This window comes from Lytechinus variegatus, chromosome 3 (assembly GCF_018143015.1).
Source record: "Lytechinus variegatus isolate NC3 chromosome 3, Lvar_3.0, whole genome shotgun sequence".
In the NCBI taxonomy this organism is placed as follows: Eukaryota; Metazoa; Echinodermata; class Echinoidea; order Temnopleuroida; family Toxopneustidae; genus Lytechinus; species Lytechinus variegatus.
Genome location: NC_054742.1, coordinates 38,883,542 through 38,905,793, shown reverse-complemented (window position 1 = coordinate 38,905,793; position 22,252 = coordinate 38,883,542). Strand labels below are relative to the sequence as shown.

Genomic DNA, 22,252 nt, shown 5'->3' with positions numbered 1-22,252 from the left:
GAATTACAATAGATTGATCTTGATTGCTAAAGCTTCTGAAAATGCACCCATCACACAAATATACTGTACACACAGTCACACATATACACTATTCTGCAAAATCAAGAGAATTCCGCATATGTTTGGGCGAAGTGTCCAATGGCCTTTATGCCTCGTGCTTCTCTCCATCCCGGTGTAACCCGTCTCTTGATATTCATGCATCCGTCAGGATTTGCCGTGCTTGCGGCATTCGATCCACTTAGCCATCTACTCTACCAGTCTCTCTACGAGTACTGACCTATTTCGGAGGGCCTCTTTTTCTTTTATTTCTCCCTCTATTTTTCTCCCCACACTCAAAAACATGTTTTCCAAAGAGAAAAGAACATATGGTGAGGAACGTTATATGTCTCCCTAGGTTTTTTTCTGTATTTAATCTGTGTTTGTCTCAAGCATATTGGACAGGAGTTATTTCAACATGGGTTTGTTGGAATAACCAAGCGAATTGTGAAGATTCATATTGACATTTTATGTCTTGCATGGCTATAATCTATATCAGAACAGAGACCTAAAAACAACCAACTGTTCTAAATAAGGAGGTTTCTTATCTCTTTGAATATGCACCAACATGGTCAGGGGGAGTGGTAAAGTACAAGCCTTTGATCTTAGTTGTCATATCCACATAGATAAACATATATGTACCCATTGTATATTTTCCATTATGATGCCTACACGTACGTGTACCATGGAAATCTTTATTGACTGCTAGGCCCTATTACTACTGGTAATTATCATAAGGCTGAAGTTACCCTAATAATCAAGTTTTTAGATGCAGTTTGAAAAGAGTACTTCTTCCCAAAGCTACTCCCTGAATATTACTCTTGGTCTTTTTAGTCTCATTCTTTTTCTATGCCCCCCCATGGAGAATTATTTAAAACGTAATGATGCTTATGAGAATTCCCTCAAAAGGTTGCAGAAAAAATGGTAAAGGCTTGTTATTTCGATACATATGAGTGCTGTATTGTAAGAAGGATACTTTTTCTTGTGTTATTGTGTAAACTTTTCTTTAACTCACCATTTGGCGATGCTGCACCATCCCGAGTTTGCCCAATCTCAAGATTTTAGCCCGATCGGCCTTCTTCGCGATTAATCTCGAGATTCAAGAAACCCCCTCTCCACCATCGCAAGAAGAGCAATTCCTGCTCGAGCGAGGCATCGATTCATTGCCGTGTATAAATAATCCCGAGTGCGTCTGTACCTACGAATTAGCGCGCTATTTTTCAAATAATCCCAAGTTGACTTGGGATTGCATTCTCGAGATTAATCCTACAAAGTAGTGCAATAATTGCGTCTGCATTGCAAATAATCTCGAGATAGTTCAGATCGGGATAATTTGCCAGATCAGAAATAGCGCGCTAATTTGAAAACTCGGGATGGTGCAGATGGCCCTATTGATAAAACTTCAGCTATCTAAAGAAGATGTGAAGTAATTTTTGTTGAGAGAAAATATGACATATTGATTATGATGCTGATTGTGATAACATAGTTTTAAGGGACAGATTTTTTTATTTTCATTGATGAAGCTAAATATTAATGTGTGAAATTCATCATAAAAAAAGAGTTAAATACATATACCTAGCAATGAAACACACACGCACAAATACTGTTTATATCACATCCATACATTGTGTTTGAAATTACTCTAAAATATTTCTGATGAATGCATTCATATCTCGACTCATTTTCAAGAAACAAGTATTTGGTTAGGAGGATTTCTTGACAATTAGAAAGAAAATGTGCAGTGTAATAATTAACTGACACGTTTTTGACAGTTCCCCCCTCCCCCCCCCAATAAAAAAAATCTTTCTTTGAAAATGAATTGAAAAACTGCATTTAATTATTTTCTGTTGGTTGGATCAGTGATCATTAAATTGTTGATCACATTCCAACCACCTACTCTGCATGTACATGTTCATACTATCAAATGTAACCCACACTAATAATGCATGCTGCACATACTATCAAATGTTACCCACGCTGATAGCAATAGGCTCTTTTAGCTACAATATACTCGTGCAAGTGTCATCATCTGTTTTCTTCATAGAAACCTCTCCCCCACTTTCTACTCTCGTGTTACTGTTACAACCTATTCCTTTGGGTTTATGTCACAAAGGCGAGGCTACTGGAATCAGAAATGAGTGTGTCAATATTGGGGTAGCGTGAAAAGCGGGCGTACCGCGATAGTATTAGGGGAGCCGAGAGTACCCACCTTCATTGGTTAGCCAAGCTTCGATTAACCCTTCCACTCAGGTGTGTAATGCATTGAGATCCCCTGAGTTATATACCAATACTAGGTCAGCCTTGCATATTATCTCAATAGGCCCATTCACACCCACCCAATCAGGAAACCGCCTTAATTTACTGTGTATTACCAAAATTTGTTCAGGCCTCAAGATATCCCAATTGTTTTCCTCATTTAAACCTGTCTCAACCCAATATGTTTGGGTAGTTGTAAGATGTACATGTATCTTCCTAATAACTGGGGAGCATTCAAGTTTCCAATGTACACTGTACATGTACAACTGCTTTTGCATCCTACCAGGTACCGTAACCAATCTGGATTCCTGGGTAGAGAGTGGCAAAGTGCAGATTGCTGCTTTGGCAAACGATGCAAGATTTTTCATATTAATATTTAGAGCGTAAGATGTGCATTCTTCTTGCCTTGCATAGAAATACATGTAGGTTGTTTCTATGCTTAAAATACGCTCTGATCTTGAAGAGATTTCTGCAAAATCTCTTGGAATTAATTCTTATTATTTGATAACTACTCTTTGAGGATTAAACAAGTACTTTCACATTAGCCAAATACCAATTAAATTTCATATCTGGTGGGTGTGAAAGCACCTTCTGTTCCAACAGCATTGAAGATTGGAGGATGGTGGTACATGGCACCAAAACTAATCAGAAAATGGCACTGATTGAAGGTATATCAATTTGTTGATAGAAGAGAGATGATAATTCATACAGTGTCAATCAAAATGTTTTACTGAAAAAGTGCAGGCTTATGTTTCAAAAATGAAATTCCCATTTGGAAACATATCAGGTTTTGTTGTTTTTAACTGAAATGAAATTAAATCTAAATATACACTGGAAGTGCAAATAATAGATTATATACAGTGTATATTAATTTTCAAATCAATAATGATTTGTTTTTAATCTCCAAATAAAGTCCAACATGAGGGATTGTACTTATGGCCTACTAATAAATCTTTAACATTTGAAAGTCCATGCTTTATTCTTTTAAAAGATGACATGTGCATACCATAAATGCTATATTTTTTTACTTTTTACTGCGAGATAATGATTTGAAAACATTCTATCATAGAAAGCCCTAGTAGTATGGATTGAAATTAAAAATTTAATCTACTGGTCTTACAAGAGAAACAAGGAGTGGGTACTCTGGGAAGGGAGGGAAAGAAAAACAGGTGAAAGTAACATAAACAAGTCTTGTTCTTTGCCGTCACAAACTTAGATAGTATCACATGATCACATGAAGATGGATGAAAAACATTATTGTTGAAGTTCTGGTGTATTAATTGCTTCTTAAAGCCCCCGCAACTGCAGCTGTGTACTAAATATAGGTAATAATAATAATAATGATATAGGGGCAGTTCCATAAAATAGTAAACCTTTTGGTCAAAATTTCAAAATCCTACAAACAGAACAAATTAGGTATCACTTGAAAGCTAAGACACTGAAATGTATAAATCTGAAAGAAATAATTTCAAACAATGTATCGTTTCATTTTGGTAAGACATTGAAGTCACCATAGCAACAAACTAAAATGTTCCTTATTTTAAAAGGTCAAGTTTGCAACAAGTTTTAAACCTTTTTTTAAAAGCTTTGAAATGATCAAAGTTGAATGTTGTCCAAGTTGTTATTATGTCAGGTTTCTAAAAAATAAGTTAGGTTTTTTCTATTTTTCTTCTATTTTTTTATACCAAATATATTAAAAGCAGGCACTTTCAAATGTACGTCCGACCCCCTTTCACAACCACTTTTTTTCTTACAAGCAAAACAAAAGCAGATAAATTTTCCCAAAGTTAGATGGAAAGCAAGCTTGGTTTGTTTAATATATACACCAGAAGGTAGCTCACCACTAGTCCAGGATTTCAAGTTAAGTGGGGGTCGGACGTACAACTTTTTTGTACGTCCGACCCCCTGTACGTCCGACCCATTTAAAACTTTTTAGTTATGAAGTTATCTTTCACTGCTGAGATGTTTTTTGCAAAAGTTTAATATCATAACATCTTTTACTTTTATCAATCTTTAAAAATTGAATACAAATTTCAATTTCAATCTAGTTTAAAATGGCCTTTTTTGGATTTTTTTTACCCAACAAATACTGGGGGCAAAATTCACCTCCATCTTTAATATTTTGTGTGATAGTTCTTTAACACACCTTGATAAGGCTGTATAGTTTTGTTGGTTTTTTTCATTGAAGTCTTGCACAAGTTTTGAGACCAATTTCACAAAGAATACCACACATTTTTTACAATATGTAGATTTTTAGATGATATCATCTTCAAGAAATGGTGATTTATTTGTGTTTTGTGTGCATATTCAATGGAAACTGCCTTCCTTCATCTCAAATTATCACATAACTTAATGAATTTAGTGTTAATTATGACTGAATAATAGCCTGCAGGAAATTAAAAAAGAAAATCAAAATAAAAAACCTACAAATACATGAGAAATTTAATAAACAAAGAAGTTCCATATAAAAGAAGAAATTGCCACTTCCCTCTATCTCAGGTACAGCAATTGCCCCTCTATGGGAAATAGATCTGCCCATTTGCTACAATGATACATGGATGTCTAGACTATTCTACTTTTGCCTATAGGGGTGTAAGTTATGAAAATGTGAAGGGTTATTCTTTTAATTTTGACTTGTTCTCATTTCTTTATTTCTGCATCAACCTTGTTCAAACTTGGTACAAATGATCCTTGGTTGATACCATGTGTGTGTTGATGAGGTCAAAGGTCATCTAGGGGTCAAAAGGTCAAAAGATAAGAGGCTATTCAGTCATTTTTTGACAGATTTTGTTTAAATCTTTTTTTTTTTTTGTATCAATATTGTTCAAACTTGAAACAAAATCAGTGGGTAATACAATTTTTTGGTTGCTGAAGATGATAATTTCTAAGGTTATTTAGGGGTCAAAAGGTCACTTTTGCTAATTTTTTTATTTCAAGGTCAATTGTTCAAGCTTTCTAGGGGTCAAAAGTTAACTTTCGATACCAGTAGTTTTTTTATGTGTATTGTATTCAAATGTATTCAAACTTGGAACAAATTATCAGTGGGTAGTACCACATATTTATTTTTAAATTAAAGAGGATGGAGAGGTCAAATGTCATCTAGGTGTAAAAATGTCAAATGATATATTTCTGCATTAATTTTGCCCAAATTTGGAACAAAACAATCAGTGGGAAAAATTACATGTGTTCTTGAGGATGGAGTGATCAAAGGTCATCTAGGGGTCAAAAAGGTCATATTGCATGTTTTGTTGATTGCAACATCAGGGAAGACTCATGGTTCATAACCTACCTTGTTCAAACAAAGTTTGTAACAGGACAAGTTTTTTAATGTTGAAGAAATTCTTTGTCATGTCTTTTGCAAACCATTAAAAAAAGATACATTTTGCTTGAAGTTTAACAGTAAACAATATCCTGCATTGTGTGAATAGTTAAGTTGTTTCATTATTGATGTGATCTAAAAATGTAGATATCAAAATGGAAACAGTTTAAACCCACTGACTCATTTGTAATAGATATGAGGAGCATCTTGCTTGACTGTGAGAAAAATCGGTATGGGGGTCGGACGTACACTGTCTGAATGCATATCAACTTTAATCAAGCATAACTCTTCACCAGCGTCAGATTCATTTGTTAATTCTGTCTTATGTGAAAGACAACTAACCAAACAATATGTATAGTAAAAAAATCCAGTTTAGAATGCCTATGTTTTGTGTAACTGATCTTCAAAGGGGGTCGGACGTACAGTGTGCAAATATTTTGCACAATGTACGTCCGACCCCTTCAAAGTGTACGTCCGACCCCAAATAGATCAGCCTGTAACTAAAACAAGGCAATGCCTATCAATTTCTTTGTTTCATTTCTTTTAAGATTCATCCTTTAGCTAAGAGCTCATATTAGAATTTTAGTACCTGCATCACAAAAATCACAGAGATTTTGACATGAACTCTAAAAGCATAAAACCTGCTTTCGTCTGATGTACGTCCGACCCCTCACATTTTTGCCCATATTTTCTATTCTTCATATTGCAGCCTATTCCTGTCATGGTGTCATGATAACCTAGGTCACGTGTTATGATATACAAAAAAAAATAAAACACTGCTATCAAATCAAAGGAGATACAGCTCTTAAATGTGTCCGAATGTACGTCCGACCTTTATGGAATGACCCATAGGTATATTTACCCAGGGAAGCCACTTCAGTTCTGAAAACTGCCTCCCAGTGGGTCCTGATAATCTGATATTTATGACAAAATCTGAACACATGCAAGAAAAAGAAAAATCTGTGCATGTAGCATGCGATTCCTGTAAGGTGTAACTTGTAGATGTTATTTGGATGCATGCCAACATTACAGAAGATTTCGCAAAAATGCTAAATTGATCATTTTAATGCATTGATTAATGTAGATATCTAATTTGTAGTGTATGAGTTATTAAAATTGATAGGCTGTGTGCATCTACACTTTGTTAACGGGCAACCCTATCGGTGCTCATAGCACATTCTTAGAAATTGAATTTGGTGGTGAAAAATGTTTCCAAATATTAATAATTTTATATATTTTTCTGTGATTTTTAAGATTTTGTTTATTCATATTGTGGTTGTTGTCAGCATTAGTTCTAAGATTCATCCTCCAAATGAACTCATTTGCTTGGAGATGCACATGTTTTATTGTAGGATAACATGTAGCAACTGCTGCCCAATCCGACCAGTCAGTCAAAGGGCTTTTAGTTACAGTTCTTTGGTCACAGACATAGGAAATACACAGTCGTTGAAGGAGAAGAACTAATCTTCTACCTTGATAATGTTTGACAAGGCCAGTGAAGCAGGGCTGATGCTATACTCTCAAACATGAAATCTTAACAGGAACCCTTGAATTCCGCCAACACGCCAGGCTTGAACACCCTTCATATGGTGGATGTTATTCAGAGCAGTGCATGACGCATTGTGTGTCAGTCGGAATTACAGCCCTCCCATATGAAATGGCTTTAAAAGCATTATTGTGCATGAGAAAGAAACGTGTGAAAAATAGCCTTCATCGGTCTTGATGTTAAAATCAGATGGATTTTCACTTAAAGCAGTCATTTACTTAGTAATTATAATGGCAGGGATGATGGCTGCTAGTGTTTCATCATTGCTTCAAACTATTGAATTCTTTCTGTTTGTAGATTCCATAATTGCAATTGCCAAAATGTCAAGCAATGTCTTCTCTTTATTTGAGTCATAATTCAGATGAAGGAGTTCATTTGGGTTTAATGTCATATCATTCCCAAAATATTGTAGATTATACTCCAAAGGTCTTATGCAAAGTCATATATTTTAGAAGTTGGAATGATTTTGACAGGAAATAAAAAAGGGAGATAAAAGTATGAAATGGATAAAAAAATTGACATTGATTTTTTATCTTCTCAAATCAATATCGATGATATTAGCTAGCTTTACAACATTTTCCAGAGGATTCACTGCATATCAACTACATGTATTTCCCCACGCTTCAGCTCATTCAAAGAATTAATTCTGACAGGTATCCATTTACCTCCCATGGGTTAAGTGCAGCACAATGTAGATGGTTGTAATGAAAGCCCAAGACCCTCCGCTTGAAAGAACTTGCTCCTTCAAAAGCAAATGGTAATCTTGGATGATGGAAAATCATGGAAGATAAAGATTACATGTAAGCGAAACATTATTTAGCTTGAAAAGGAAAATCAGCTTGTGTCATGAAGAGCAACGTTAATTCAATACATCATATCAGCATACTTGAGTAGAGACAGTACATTGCTCCAAATTCCATTTCACATCAAGCAAGATGGATATTACCAGTGCCTTTTGAAATATTAAATCCATTTGCAGGATACTGCTCCGGGCAATTAGAAGATAAAGTTAAAAGATATGCGCAGCAGCACTGGATGTTCCCTTTGTCTCTTTCTGTACACTTTAGCCGTGATTATGATAGAGAATATGGGATTTAAAAAAAATATCAGCTATGTTTGTTATTTCCTAATTGATTATATTGATATATTGACTGAAATTTCTTCATTTCATATTTCATATTCCAATGCTTGTCTAAGATGTAATTTTTTAGTATGAAAGAGAAATGGCTATCACAGTTTATGCTGAGCATGAGTTAAACCATCATGAGTCAGACCAGTGCCATTTGATATTCTCAAGCTGAGATCATTTTCTAATGTTAGTAGCAAAAAGCTCAGACAATGATCGATCAAACTCTGCCATGCAAATTGATAATTCGTGACTGCCGATTCCTTTAAGTGAGTTCCTTGTACCTGTGATTGGTCGCGGTGAGAAGCCCAAATTGAATGTAGTGTTGTGGTGAGAGGCAGGTGGCTCATCGCCTATTCATGGGCCATCTCCTGCAACGGTCCCGCGGGTCCCGTTCTGCAAATTTGTTATTTATGGGTAAAGCCCAGGAGAGGGCATGATGCTTCAGAAGAAACAGTCTGCTCTGTCCATCCAATTATGGGTGATGTGTAAAGCATTAATATCATCATTATGAGGTGTTTCCATTGCCGGGGAAACATTGTTTACGGCTTGTAAACCTGACATTTGGAAATATATATTTTTGGGATTGGACCTTTAATACTTACATTTAATCTAAGAAACTTCAATTGATCAAACTAATTGATCTATGAAGGGCTACACTGCATTAAGTCTTTCACTTTGAAAATGAGGTCTGACATATGGCCTTACCCTGGTCACTGTAAAATTCATAAAAAGATAATCAAGGATGTAAAAACATCCATACTTCAAAATTCTTACAGATGTGTACTCCTGTACAGTCTATAAAGGTTGAATACTCTCATCAAAAGTTTTATGAAGGGTAGAATTGCCAAAGTGCAGGTTGGAACAGTAAACTTATTCAAATTATGTTTTAGCTGTGGTAAAGCTATTGAATGATATTGCAACATGTTAATCATACACAGATTAAGTAATTTTTTTTTGTTATTCCATCTGTTGATTCTTTGTGAAAATTTGAATTCTGCATAATTTGAAGTTAACTAGTGCCCATTCTTGGTGAAAATTTTCTATTATCGAAAATGTGATTGCCTGTTATTAATTTTGCAAAGAAAAACAAATTCAGCCCATTCCATGCTAAAGAAATATTTTTATAGAATAAAGAAAAAATATGGAGTTTTTATTTGGGGGATCCTGACTCAGATAGATTTTCATGTAAAATTACAAATTACAATCATTGGAACATGCCTACATTATATTCATCAGTAGCGTAGCAGTCCTAGGACCAGGCATTCATGTGATATAGCAATAAACACTTCAAAAAAACTTAGACAGTAGGCTAAGTATTCCTTTAATGATTTCTATAAAACTGCCTGTGTTGCCATCAGAATATCCTGTTTTAACATTTCTAAGTATTTGTCCCCAAAAATGTAGCCCCCGACACTCCTTTGAAACTCAAACCCCTGCATGATGATAATGAAATGATATTTTGCATCACCAACCATTCATTTAAATACACTTGAGAGCTTTTAAAGAGCATGTGCTCTCCGCTGCATGTACATGAATTTGATCATTGTATGTAATTAGTAAATTGGCAGTCATGTAGTACATGTATGAGCTGTACAAAAATATACAATAATGATCATGATTATCATTATGTTAATTGATATTTACAGGTTCTTCTTATGCACTGCTCCATTTCTGAGAACTGCTGTATAATTCAATGTACTAGGTCTTTTTAAAAAGATAATCATGCTACGTGATATACATAAAAATGTCAGTAATAGGTATTAAATGCTTACTCCAAGAATCAATCGTTCTTCGATAATAAATAAAAATATAGTAATAATTTAGGATTTGTATAGTGCACATATCCATCTTGTTTGATGCTCCCAGCTATGCTAGTTTACCGATTCCGGTGCTCACAGTTTTTTAGGAATTGCTTCCTTCCAGTACCCATTTACCTCTCCTGGGTTGAGAGCAGCACAATGTGGGTAAATTTCTTGCTGAAGGGAAACACACCATGGCTTGGAATTGAACCCATGTCTCTCAGATTGAAAGACAACAGTCTTAACCACTAGATTACGGCGGCCCCACACGCATTCATTTTAGATTTTGGATTTGCTTATTGGTTGCATCTCCAATTAGCAGCCATATATCTTGCCTGCTAACTTTTCATCTGCATGATATCCCAGTGTCTTTGTTATGGTTATTCTCAACAAGATGACTTGTCAACTAAATATCTATACAGGAATTAGGAATTGTTTAAAAAGGTCTACCATGGGCAACAAGTAATATTCTATACGAAAATAATTTATATCACCTTGATATCAAATGTGGGAAGGGAATATTTATGAAATAGGTGATTTGTGATCATGTCTTTATGGTGAAAAGCAACTTTAATTTTGACTTTCTGGAATTAGCAATTACAGAAGATTGATTCTTTAAGACTCACTGTCCTACAAAAATATAAAACTCGTATGAACTTGTAATATTATAAATTTTCTGCATCATCTTTAGATGTCTCTTTCACAGGTATTCACAAATTTTTATGTACTTCATTCAAGGAAAGAACCAAACACACAATCCTCTTACAAATAAAATACTCTTATGATTTCAGTTTTTATCCTTTGCAATCAAGGATAGATGTAGATATTAAAGTGTTGAGCAGTGATTGATAAAATTAAATGATTAGGATGCACTGAAGCATAGGACTAAGGAGTCAATCGTGTGCATCCTGATACAGCAGATCTGCTACCACGTTGCCCATGCTGCCAGTTTAACTGGGTCAAGGATTTTAAAAGGTACCTGATAATGATGGCCACGAAACGTTGAGGAGGTTTGTTCAAGGATTAACTCTTCTCATCATGTCATATCGCCCCCGGCAAATGTGCTGCCTTTTACCCCATAACCAGGGCCGGGATGCATTTTATAAACAGGAGATAAGTAATCTTGGCTGCAGCCGCGACACTGATTATCCATCACCAGATTTCACTTTGCCTTTGAACGGCCATTGATCTCTGTTCCGATACAATTTGGAGTTTATTTTCTCTGCCAATTGCAAACTTGGGGCTGTCACCACCCATCTTTCAAATCTACTTCAATTACTCTAGCCACTCAGGAGAAATTCCTGCATGGGGTTTCCTTATTTGTTTATTGCATGAGACAGGAACAAGAAACATGTCGTTTGGGTTATTTTTCCTGAAAGGATGGTTATCCCATTTTGAGCAATTTGGCTGGATTTTGATTGAAGCTGCATTGGGATTATGAACAACGCTTTCTGATCAATGTAATCTGATTGCTGAGCGCCTAGCAGGAAGGCAGAAGGTCCCATTTTTATAAGTCTTTGGTATGACTAGGCCGGGGATCAAACCAATGACCTCCTGTTCATGAGGTGGGTGCTCTTCCATTGAGCCACCATGCCAAGGATCTACCAATATATTTGGGTTATGGTAAACAACTAGTCCCAGTCAAGATGCGCTTTTGTTAACCTGTAGATCATATTAGGAAAGCCTAAGATCTGTGTGCAGGCACGATCTGATGATTAATTCCATCTTTACTAATGGATGCCCAATTATAGATCAAAGGAATGCCCCTGACAGTAGCATCCATCTGCAATATACCATCATCAATGGCAGTTAAGAAAATATCTTGAAGTCAAGCAGGACCTATAATTGGCATTGGGGTTTATACATGTAGGAAATATTAGGAACTTAACAGGGTTTGGCAGCAAAAAAAAAAAACTCCGCCATACTTCAGTCTGCTATACAAAGAGGCCTTATCATGTCATTTGGTTTGTGGGATATCTTAGCATTTATTCAATGATTAAGGGTGAGTTTATTCTTACATGAGTAGACCTAAACATGAAGGGGGTAAAGAGCTTTCAATTATTCAATTATTGTTTGATATGAAAGTTAGACATCATCACCTGTCAATTTCTATCTATAAGAGTAAACAGTTCTGCATTTATAAGGTACCTACAGTGTAAATAAAAGAGATGATGTTAACTAAGATGATCATTCTTCAGCAAATCGCCATGTCCCTATCACATGTTATAATCATATGCACCATTTGATGTATTAGAGTTGTGATAAATAGTTAGATGAAAGAGAGATCAATCACTAACTTAAACTGTGGAATAAGCTGGTAGTTGGACGCACCTGCACAGTCGCTGTGGCATATCCCAAGAGGAATACCATCGCCAGGGTAACCACTCTCGCACATTTGACTTTCCATGAAAATAATGTTCATATCTCATGAAGATCGGTGTAGCCAAGAATTAATTCTGTGGCATACATGGGTGCAGTTGATAATGAAAAGCTCTTGCACTTGAATTTCAAACATTATGCCATACCCAATTTGCATAGTAACATTGTCAAATGTTCTTGTAGAGATAATAGTTGATGACTCTCACATATAACTTTCTAATTAAAAAAAGTTATATCCTATGTGGATTTTTCTTGCCAATTTGAAGAGTTAATTTTTTTACCCTATGTATGATAGACATAGATCCTGTGACATAGTTCATGATGGATACATTTGAAAAGATGAAGTTTTTGCAAGTTAGAACTTTCCAGGAAATTATGTTCATATCTTATGAAGATTATTGTTGCCATTATGCAGATATTGTAATTTTCATTCTCATTTTAATATGAATAGTATGCAGCATATTTTTATTCAAAAGTGATAGCTCTTGCTCATTTAATTTCGAGGAACATGATATTTTTATTTTTTAAATGTTTCCAAAAATCAAGTCGTGAAAGTATTCATGAATTACCATTGATTATGCAAAATATCTTTGCATATGGATCTTATTATCTTTGATGAAGTGGCCGAAATATTTTCCCTTTTTAAATCTTACATTTGTTCATAACAAGGGAATTTATTATGATTACAAAGATACTAATACAAAGGGTTGGAATTAGGGTTTGGTTTAAGCTACATATGTGTATGTCACCTGTCTCTTTAACATTTCAGAATTATCTGTTGAAATGAAGAAAAACAGTCAACAAAACTATATCATGATAAAGATGATAATGCACTCTGCTTGAATTCCTAATTTGTGATGATTTATTTCTAAGAAATAAATTCATGACATTTATGATTGATGATAACAAAATTGAATGAGAAGTAAAACTAGTGACGGCTGTTAATATATCTTTATCATGGTGTATAATCTTGACCTTTACATGACTGAGTAGGTGTTTACACGACAAATGGAAATGCCAACATAACAGAGACAATGCTGATTACAATAAGGACATGGTTCTTTCTACCAAGGCGGAAGGTTTGCAGTTCGTGTATTGTAGTTTTGATGATGCAGCAGTATGTGAGAGAGTGAATAGTGATTTATGAATAAGCAAGTAAGTATGTAAATAGGTGTATAGAATCTGTCATAATAAATAACATGCATGCATCCCATAGGAAATACAATCTTTAATTGAGGTGACTTGTGTCATGGACCCTGTTTAGGAGAGTTTATCATGTTCTTCTGTTTGTAGGACATGTGATGTTCATAATTCTGACATGTGTACCACCTTGGCAATTAGATGCATGGCTTCGTGAGAAGCATGATGGCAACCGGAAGGAGAGAGAAAACATTTGAACACTTCTCTTACAAATTAAGTAATTGAATATAGTGGTAAACTACAAACAATGATTATTTCAACAATTTCCCCATCCATTACATGCTTTAGAAGTGATTTCATACCAAAAAGAAAACGTAAATAGTTCCATTCTGTTGTTTTTTTTTTTTAATCAGAATTTTTTTTTTTATATCATCCACACATTTTGCACCATCAGTTTGAAGAGATTCACAAAATACAGGAACAAAGTAAAGTAATTACCCCAAATTTTGGATGGATTTTATACAATAAGTTATAATAAGGATGGCAAAGGTGGATTTGATAAAAAAAAATGAGAGTAGGTAGTAGTTCTAGAGAAAAGGGTATAGATGCAGAGAGAAAGTGTGGCTGATGGAGGGAGAGAGAGAAAGTGAGATTGACAGATGAGGGATGATGAGGGTGAGTATGAGGAGAGAGAGAGCAAGAGAAACTGAGTGTCACATGATGATGTTAGTGTTGTTCCTTGCTTATTTGTTCTGTCTGCCTTTTTGAAAGGCAGCTCCAGTGTTATATGATATTAAACAGTTGATTCTGTCTCTTGAATTGCAATAAGTGCAGAGTAAAGGATGTAATGTTTGATTTTCTGTCGTAAGTCATTATGGGTGAAGAAATTTTCTGTGCTGGAACATTGTAATTCAAAGTATTCAAAGAAGTCTTGATCGAAAGTTGATTTTTTTGTTTTAATTAAATAACTTGTTTTTGATAGATTGGCTTTAGAAATGAATTTTTCGGGTAATAGTTCACAGATGAAGTGTCTGAACTACATGTATATCATTGTGAATATGAAATCATTCAATTTGTCATCAAACCAACCTTTACACATGGAAATGCACAATATGAAAGAGAAAGCCTGAAGAAAAAAAATACTTTGGATTCGAGTATACTTAAAGTAGAATAATCTGCAGTTTAAACTGGGATTTCTTAGAATTATGCTCTTTTTTATAGTGCAATTATTCCAAAATTATAAGCAAAAGGACATCTGGTTCCTTTTCAGCTTTTGTGTTAAAATTGGGAAATAATAATTACTGAGATACAATTATGACAATGTCAGCAGCAGCTGCTAAAAAGGTGAAGTGATATAAATGGCTTTTTAAATGAGAGCAAGATAAGATGAAGATAATGTGAAAATGATTATCCTAACCTCAAGAAATTGTGAATCTGCGCACTTCAGAAGTCAAACAAAAAACAATTACATGTATATTATTGAGGCAAGTGCACAGTTTTGCACATGCAAGAGTCACAAACGAAAGCCACAAACAAAATAAATCTCTTTCATCTTGATGTCCCCCCCATATGATATCTGGGAAGTACTTATACTTGCAAATGTTGTTCTGCTGCATTTACTCTTCTCTTGAAGAAGCAAGGTAACAAATTATTAATTGATGTTCAGCAATCTATTATGTGCTGATAAATTTTGGTTTTTAACTCCCCCCTCTCCCATTAATGCAGGAGTAACCTGATACCCCTTTCAGCAACTCATGATTTTTTGGTCCGCACCAGGCCCGCGCTAAAATAATCCGCACCAAGCGATAAAAATTGCTTTCAGTAACTATAGCAGAGCCGCGCCACTTTTACGATCACCCATTCAAAAACTCGGGCACGTAAGGGCAAACTGTCATGGTAACTGAACACGCCATATACAGAGCGGAAGTGCTCTGTATTCGCTGAATATTCGCGCGGTAAATTTGATGAGCCGAGTTAGCGATCAATAGCGTGCGCTAATGCATATATCGGCAGCACAGTTCACTTTTAAAGTAGAAAAAATGATGCAACATTAAAGTTATGGCTAACTTTTTATGAAATTGTACTAACTAGTCTGCTATTAAAAAACGCAGCGCACGTATTTCCGCCCAGTGGTATCGATCGCTATCAGTACAAGTACACGCGATCCGCCGATGCGGAGGCACGGCCAGAATTGTGTGACCTTTGACCGTGCGAGGAACTTTGGCCAGGGCCTGGTGCTGCTATCGTTCATAAACTCTTTGGTCGGCGCCTGGTGCGGGCCTGGCGCTGGCCTGGTGCTGATAAAAGCAGCACCAAAATAGCCCGGGCCTGGCGCGGGCTATTTTCATAAACTCAAAATTTTACGACATAGCCTGGGCCTGGCCCGAGCCAGCGAGTTACTGAAAGGGGTATAAAAGTCTTAAGAACAAATCACTTGGATTTCACTGTAATGGTTCTCATGATTATTAAAGTATGGTAATCATCGAAGCCTCCACCTTATACCATCAAAACCACAAAATCTTTCTCTTTATACAATACTGATTATATAGATATGTGGAGTGTTTAGTGGAAGGAATTGTCACACATTTAATCTGTCAAGTCCTGTTTTATTTGACAATCACCATAGTAATAATTCTTCTCAGCCAATCATAAGAAAAAAGGAAAAAAGGAAAATTGAAATTTTGATTGAAAATGCCCAACAGTTTATAAATTATATAATGACGAATATGGGAAAGAACCATAAATGATATTTATGTGATTTCATCATTCTTTTTTTAATGGGCTTTTTAATCCCTTTTAAATGATTTATTCTAATTTGGCCTGTATTCTATCTCTCATGCACTCTTTTTCTCACCCTTTCCCATTTTATTTCTCTCTCATTTTTAAAAATCCATTTTGACTTCTGTCAGATTAATAATCAAAGGTTTATGGTTATTATATCATTTCTCTATATATTATGTAGCTGTGCTCTCAGAATGCTCTTACACCAAATTAAATGGTTGCTAATACATCACTGCACATCTCACTCAATTTGTATTGCAAATCTGCACAATTTTTTGTAATAAACACTGCATTTTATTAGTCTTAATCTATCAAAAGTTTGAGGATTTAATGATAACATCAATTCTGACCTTTTACATGGTAATTTTAAGAAAAAAAGATGTAAGGGCTGCAGGGGCTTTAACTAAAAAATTACGTCCCTTGGTTATTTTTTACTCTTTAGAAAGGAGGTTTTATAAATATCATAGCTAAATATTCTACCATGAGAAATACCTATTAATATTTAAAAAGCTATATTAAGATGTTGATTTGATAACCAGAATCTGCCACAATATTGCTGAATATTGCTAGGGAAAACCCCAGCAATTTCCCCACAAAAGAATGTGGTGATTAATCGTATTTTGCATTATAATACATTATTGCATTCTCAGTCCAAGAGAATGTAATTTTTCAACTCCCTTTTCCCCCGTCCACTCAACTTTCAGCATGAAACATTTGAATGGGATTCTCAAAGCAATCCGAAATATGAGAATGTTAAGCTATATGTACATATTTTTTCTTTCCCGTGCCTTTGAGAGATTACAAGGGAGAAAAATAGGAATACTGTCTTTTCTGCCATCGGAATATGGTGAGAGAATGGAACAAATAAAAGAATGATGCTCTTGAGGAAGAATGAATGTTTGAATTAAGGCCTTGCAGGGACACTGTTAAAAAGCTTCTTGCGAGAAATTATTCTGAGGTTGAAAAGTGTAGTTTTTTGTTCTCCATAACAATAAAAAAAAAACAGACAGATGATAGAATATGAATAATATGATGAATACTTGTTATTAGGATTCATTGGTTGCACAACAATCGGTAGATGAAGGTATTTTATGTATATCAAGCAAAAAAATAAATGAAAATATTAGAACCACTCAATAACACAACTGGGAACAATGAGAAGCAGGGTAAAATGAGGAGAAAGGAAAAATTTGAGAAAAAAAAATGGAGAAAAAAAAGCTTCACATGAATACTTGCTCATGCAAGAGTGAAATTCATGTCCAGCCAGTAAAAATAAGAAGACATGAATTAATGCATGTGAGTTGAGGACTGACGTTGGCTGAAGAGACAACCTTATCATGCATAATCCACAACAATCGCTCATGGAACTTGAGATGAAGAAAAAGACCCTCTTGTGTCTCAAGCATTCTCATATATGCATTGTTCTTTTATTGCCCTTATTATCTCTTTTAAGCCATTGGCCATTGCAGTCTTTCTGCATTGCTCATGCATGTTAATAGCTTGTTATGACATTATTAGTCCAAATCTTCTCCTCCAAAAAACATTTAATGTCTAGAGTACAAATGGGATGCTGGTGTGCTTCAGAACCTAAGCTTCCTACCAATTAGCATACGTTCTTTGATCTCATATACACTGATTATTCTGTTCAGACTGGTGAATGATAGAAATCGATAGAAAATAACTCAAAAATTTCTCTCATTTATTGGTATCTAATAAGAATGAATAAATAGCATTTATTTCCGTGTGATGTTAAAGAGAATTTAAACTATTGGAACAAGTTGGCTTGTGTCGAAACAGAAAAATCAAAGAATAGGAACAAAGAAAGTTTCAGAAAAATCTGACAAATAATGAGAAAGTTATGAGCATTTGAATATTGCAATCACTAATGCTATGGAGATCCTCACATTGGCAATGCGACAAGGATGTGTGATGCCACATGTTAACAACTTTCCCTTTGATCGACTATAAAATACCCCCAAAATGTTTATTTTTGCCTTTTCTTATGCTGATACAAACTCTTCATCCATGATGTATTCTATAAAAATCTGTATTACATGCTCTATAGAAAGAAGACATGATCTACTGATAGATGTGATAAAAGAGGCAGTATTAGTGAAATATATACTAAAGTAATGGGAGAGTTGTTCACAAGTGACATCACACATCGTTGTCACATTGCCAATGGGAGGATCTCCAAAACATTAGGGATCGCAATATTCAAATGCTCATAACTTTCTCATTATTTGTCTGATTTTTCTCAAGTTTTCGTTGGTCTGTTTCTTTGATTTTTCTGTTTTCACACAAACTATTTTGTTCCAAAGGTTTCATTCTCCTTTAACTAAGCAATTTTCATCTACCTTGTTATTTTGAATTTATTAAGAAATGAAGATCTTGCAGAAAACCAACAGAATATTGCAGATAACTAAAATTTGCCTGAATCCTCCCAGCTATGAGCCAAATGATCAAGTTTTGAGATTATTTTATTATGGGTGAAAATGCATCCCGTGAGAGAAGTCACGGGTCGTCTCTCAGTCTGGCCAAATCTTTGAAGAGAAAGTAACAAAATTTGATCTAAACACATCCCTTGGGTAGCTAAGGCCCATTAGATGGAGAGGCTGGCGGAGCTACCAGCGATCTGTGGGGTCTACATAGTCATTGCCATGAAACTGATCGCCTGTTGCCTGTATAATTTTTTGGAAGCATGATGGTTTGGGGGCGTTGGAGAGTGTTTGATATGCAGCAAGAGACGTATAGCAATCTAATCACTCTGTGGATGCAATTGGAATGTTAAAATTTTACAAAACTGCATTTGGATGGCTAAATTATGCTGCTCATACTGTAGATTACGTGGTCTCTGTAATAAGTCTGTATGTGTTTCAGAATTTAAGTATTGCGTTCAACCCCATCTCATTTTCATTTGTAATTAGAACTGTTACAAATCTTATTGTTTTATCACCATGTGTGTTGGCTGAAAGCATTTAGATTATATGTAATTCTATAATTTCCTTAATACCTTTGATTTTTTGTATCAAATAATTTATTTATTCAATTTTTTAAATTTATTTATTTTCCTTTTTTTTATACTTTTTTAAAACTTTTTTTACTTTTTTTTTTGGGGGGGGGGGTATCCAAAGTCCCCCTCCCCCATTAATTCAATTGTCATTGGCACACCTGCATGTATAAAGCTTCTATAAAAAAAGTCACTGCATTGTTACTATTCTGAATGAATGAAGCAAAATTAAACTAAAATATCAAAGTCACTTCTTGAAAGTATTATCCTTTGTGTTTTTGTAGGAAGCTATTGAAGGGTTTCAATACTGGGGGAATTTTTCATCTTCTCATAATAATCTCAATATCGAAAATCCTTGCCTCATTACCTGCATTATCGTGCAATTTTCTTGAAATGACTGGATTTCTTACCTCAACGGGTTTTTCCCCCTGTCTGCCTTAGATTATGCAGCTCACATTGTCCTGCCTCCCACACAATTCATATTATATTCTGTCTCTCACACTAGCAAATGATCCATGCCTCTATTGAATGTAGATGGCAAATGTGGTTCAATAAGCCCTTTGCTCATAGTCACATTTCTTTATCTAAAAATGTTACAGGTTTTTCATGCATAAAAAAAAACAAGAAGCAAAATAGTATCCCTGCAAAGAATTCTTTGTAATATTGTACAGATATTCATTGCAGGACCAATCATAAGTTTATTTACATGTCTGTATTGGACAAAATGTATGCAGTAATTTAGGTGAATTTACATTTTAACTTTAGATGAATCAATTGTATCCATAAGACATTACAGAATTTCATGATCTCCACATCTACTTTTGTTAAGGGATACTCTGGGCTGAAGATATCTTATCTCAATAAATATAGTAAAATTAAATGACCAAAATGCTGAAAATAAAGATTGATAAAGATTTGCATTATTCCAGTAAAACAGTTGTTGGCATTTTTTCATGAATATTCATTAGGTGGGCTGATGATGTCATATCCCCTCTTATTCTTTTGTATTCTTATTCTTTTGTATTCTATAATATAAAATTAGGTTTATTCAAAAATTTTCTACTAAGGAAAACTGATAAAGTGCATTAAGTCATTTTTTGCTGCAAATTATTTAATCAAAATGGAGACAAATCATTAACACATTTATGGAAAAATGAAGCAATTATGATTTCATGTAACAACATAAGAAAAGGGAAAGTTGGGATATGACATCAGCCCACGGTCCCACCTAATGAATATTCATTAAGACATGGCTAGAACTGTTTCACCGAAATAATGCATTATATGTTAAAATATTCAACTTTGTGATCTGTTATCTGTTTGTGATGAAATTTTCAGCATTTTGCTCTGTGAATTTTACTCTATTTATTTCGGAGTATTTGTTAAAGAAAAAGAGCTGAATTGAGTAAATATCAAATGTGTAACTTTATTGATTTTGATATTCGTTTCATGCATCGTTTTCCTATTCTGACCATAATTCAAATTATTCTTTTCCCTTTCACCTGATGCGGGGCAGTGTTGCCTTGTCTCAAAATCTGACTATGCATGCAGCACTTGATTTCCTGCCTTTAAATCTAAATTTTCCATGTACACGTACCTAATAAACTGCCTTCCTCCCTGTCCCTTGGGCAATATCCCAAGATTGCTTAACAATACAAACAAGGATTGAAGTGTGTGAGGAATATCATGTTATCCTGCGAAATGCCTTGGGACAAAAACCACTTCCTGCAGAGGACAGAGATGGTTGGCCAGCCTATTAAAAATGCCTAGCTGGACAGGGAATAGTATAATTCTGACCCGCATGATGGCACATCCACTACTGAACTCACCAAAGACACCAGGCATTTGGGATTTAATCGGATTACTGTAAAAAGTGCCAATTCGTATGCATGGACTTGGTTGTGTAATGCCAGTACATATGAACCCATTGTATATTGCTGGGTTTCAGATTTATATACAGAAATGCTTACATGGGTGGTTTGTTTGCTGACATTGACTGTTTTCATATCTACTGATGATAAACATGGCATGATATCAAGAATTCAGTACGCAAATTTTGAATGATAACCTTTACGCTCTCAGAAATTCTCTAACCAATCTTGTAGATGGGTATGATCCTATCATTTATTTTCATTTAACACATTTTGCTTTAACCAACTATCAGTGCATTCTTACCAATCCATTGACTATATACTCCATTCTGTTGAAATTGTAGATGCAGCAATTAGATCTAGAATGAGAAGACTAACCAACAGTTTACACATTCTTAGAGTGTTGATCAATAGAAATGATTTTGGATAGGGAATCTTAGACCCTATTTCCATATTAAAGTAGCAAATATCAATTCACAATTAACTTTGAAAAAAAAATCTGTTATCTTTATCTCAGTTGATTTCAATATTATCTGACACTTATTTGAGTGTGACTGAAATGTGTGTCACTTCACCTATTCTCATTTTTTATAGTTCAATATCATATTTTGAGTTGAGAACCTTATTATATTTCAGTACAACACACATTTTCCATATGCCCCATCCTGAATTATACTAGGATCAGTGAGTTTAAATACTGTAATCCCTTGACTCCTGTCATATTAATCTACAACTTGCATGTTCCGTTTGATAGATTGTCAAATTTTCATTCTCATTCAACACGAATCCTTGCTTTCTAAATTTTTTCTTTATAGATCCAACTTCAAGAATATTGAAATGTGAAAAAAAAAACATCTCATTGATGATTATACTTGAATTTTTTGCTTCGTAATTATATGTGAAAACTTCTGTGCTAACTCGGCATGAACTTCCCAGTTTTCACTTCTGAGATGTACGTCAAGTTAGAATAACTTTTGTTAAGTGTT

The 22,252-nt window shown here is 34.8% G+C and overlaps 2 long non-coding RNA genes across 2 annotated transcripts in view; one reads left to right on the top strand and one right to left on the bottom strand.

Annotated features, from left to right (window-relative positions):
• Positions 1-22,252, top strand: part of LOC121410976 — a 39,746-nt gene that overhangs the window by 13,213 nt on the left and 4,281 nt on the right. The gene's annotated exons all lie outside the window — the stretch shown is intronic.
• LOC121410977 lies at positions 7,776-17,878 on the bottom strand. Its single transcript, XR_005969406.1, has 3 exons — positions 15,763-17,878; positions 15,689-15,691; positions 7,776-15,544 (listed from the first exon to the last, which is right to left on the bottom strand). It is a non-coding gene; the product is annotated as an uncharacterized LOC121410977 (long non-coding RNA).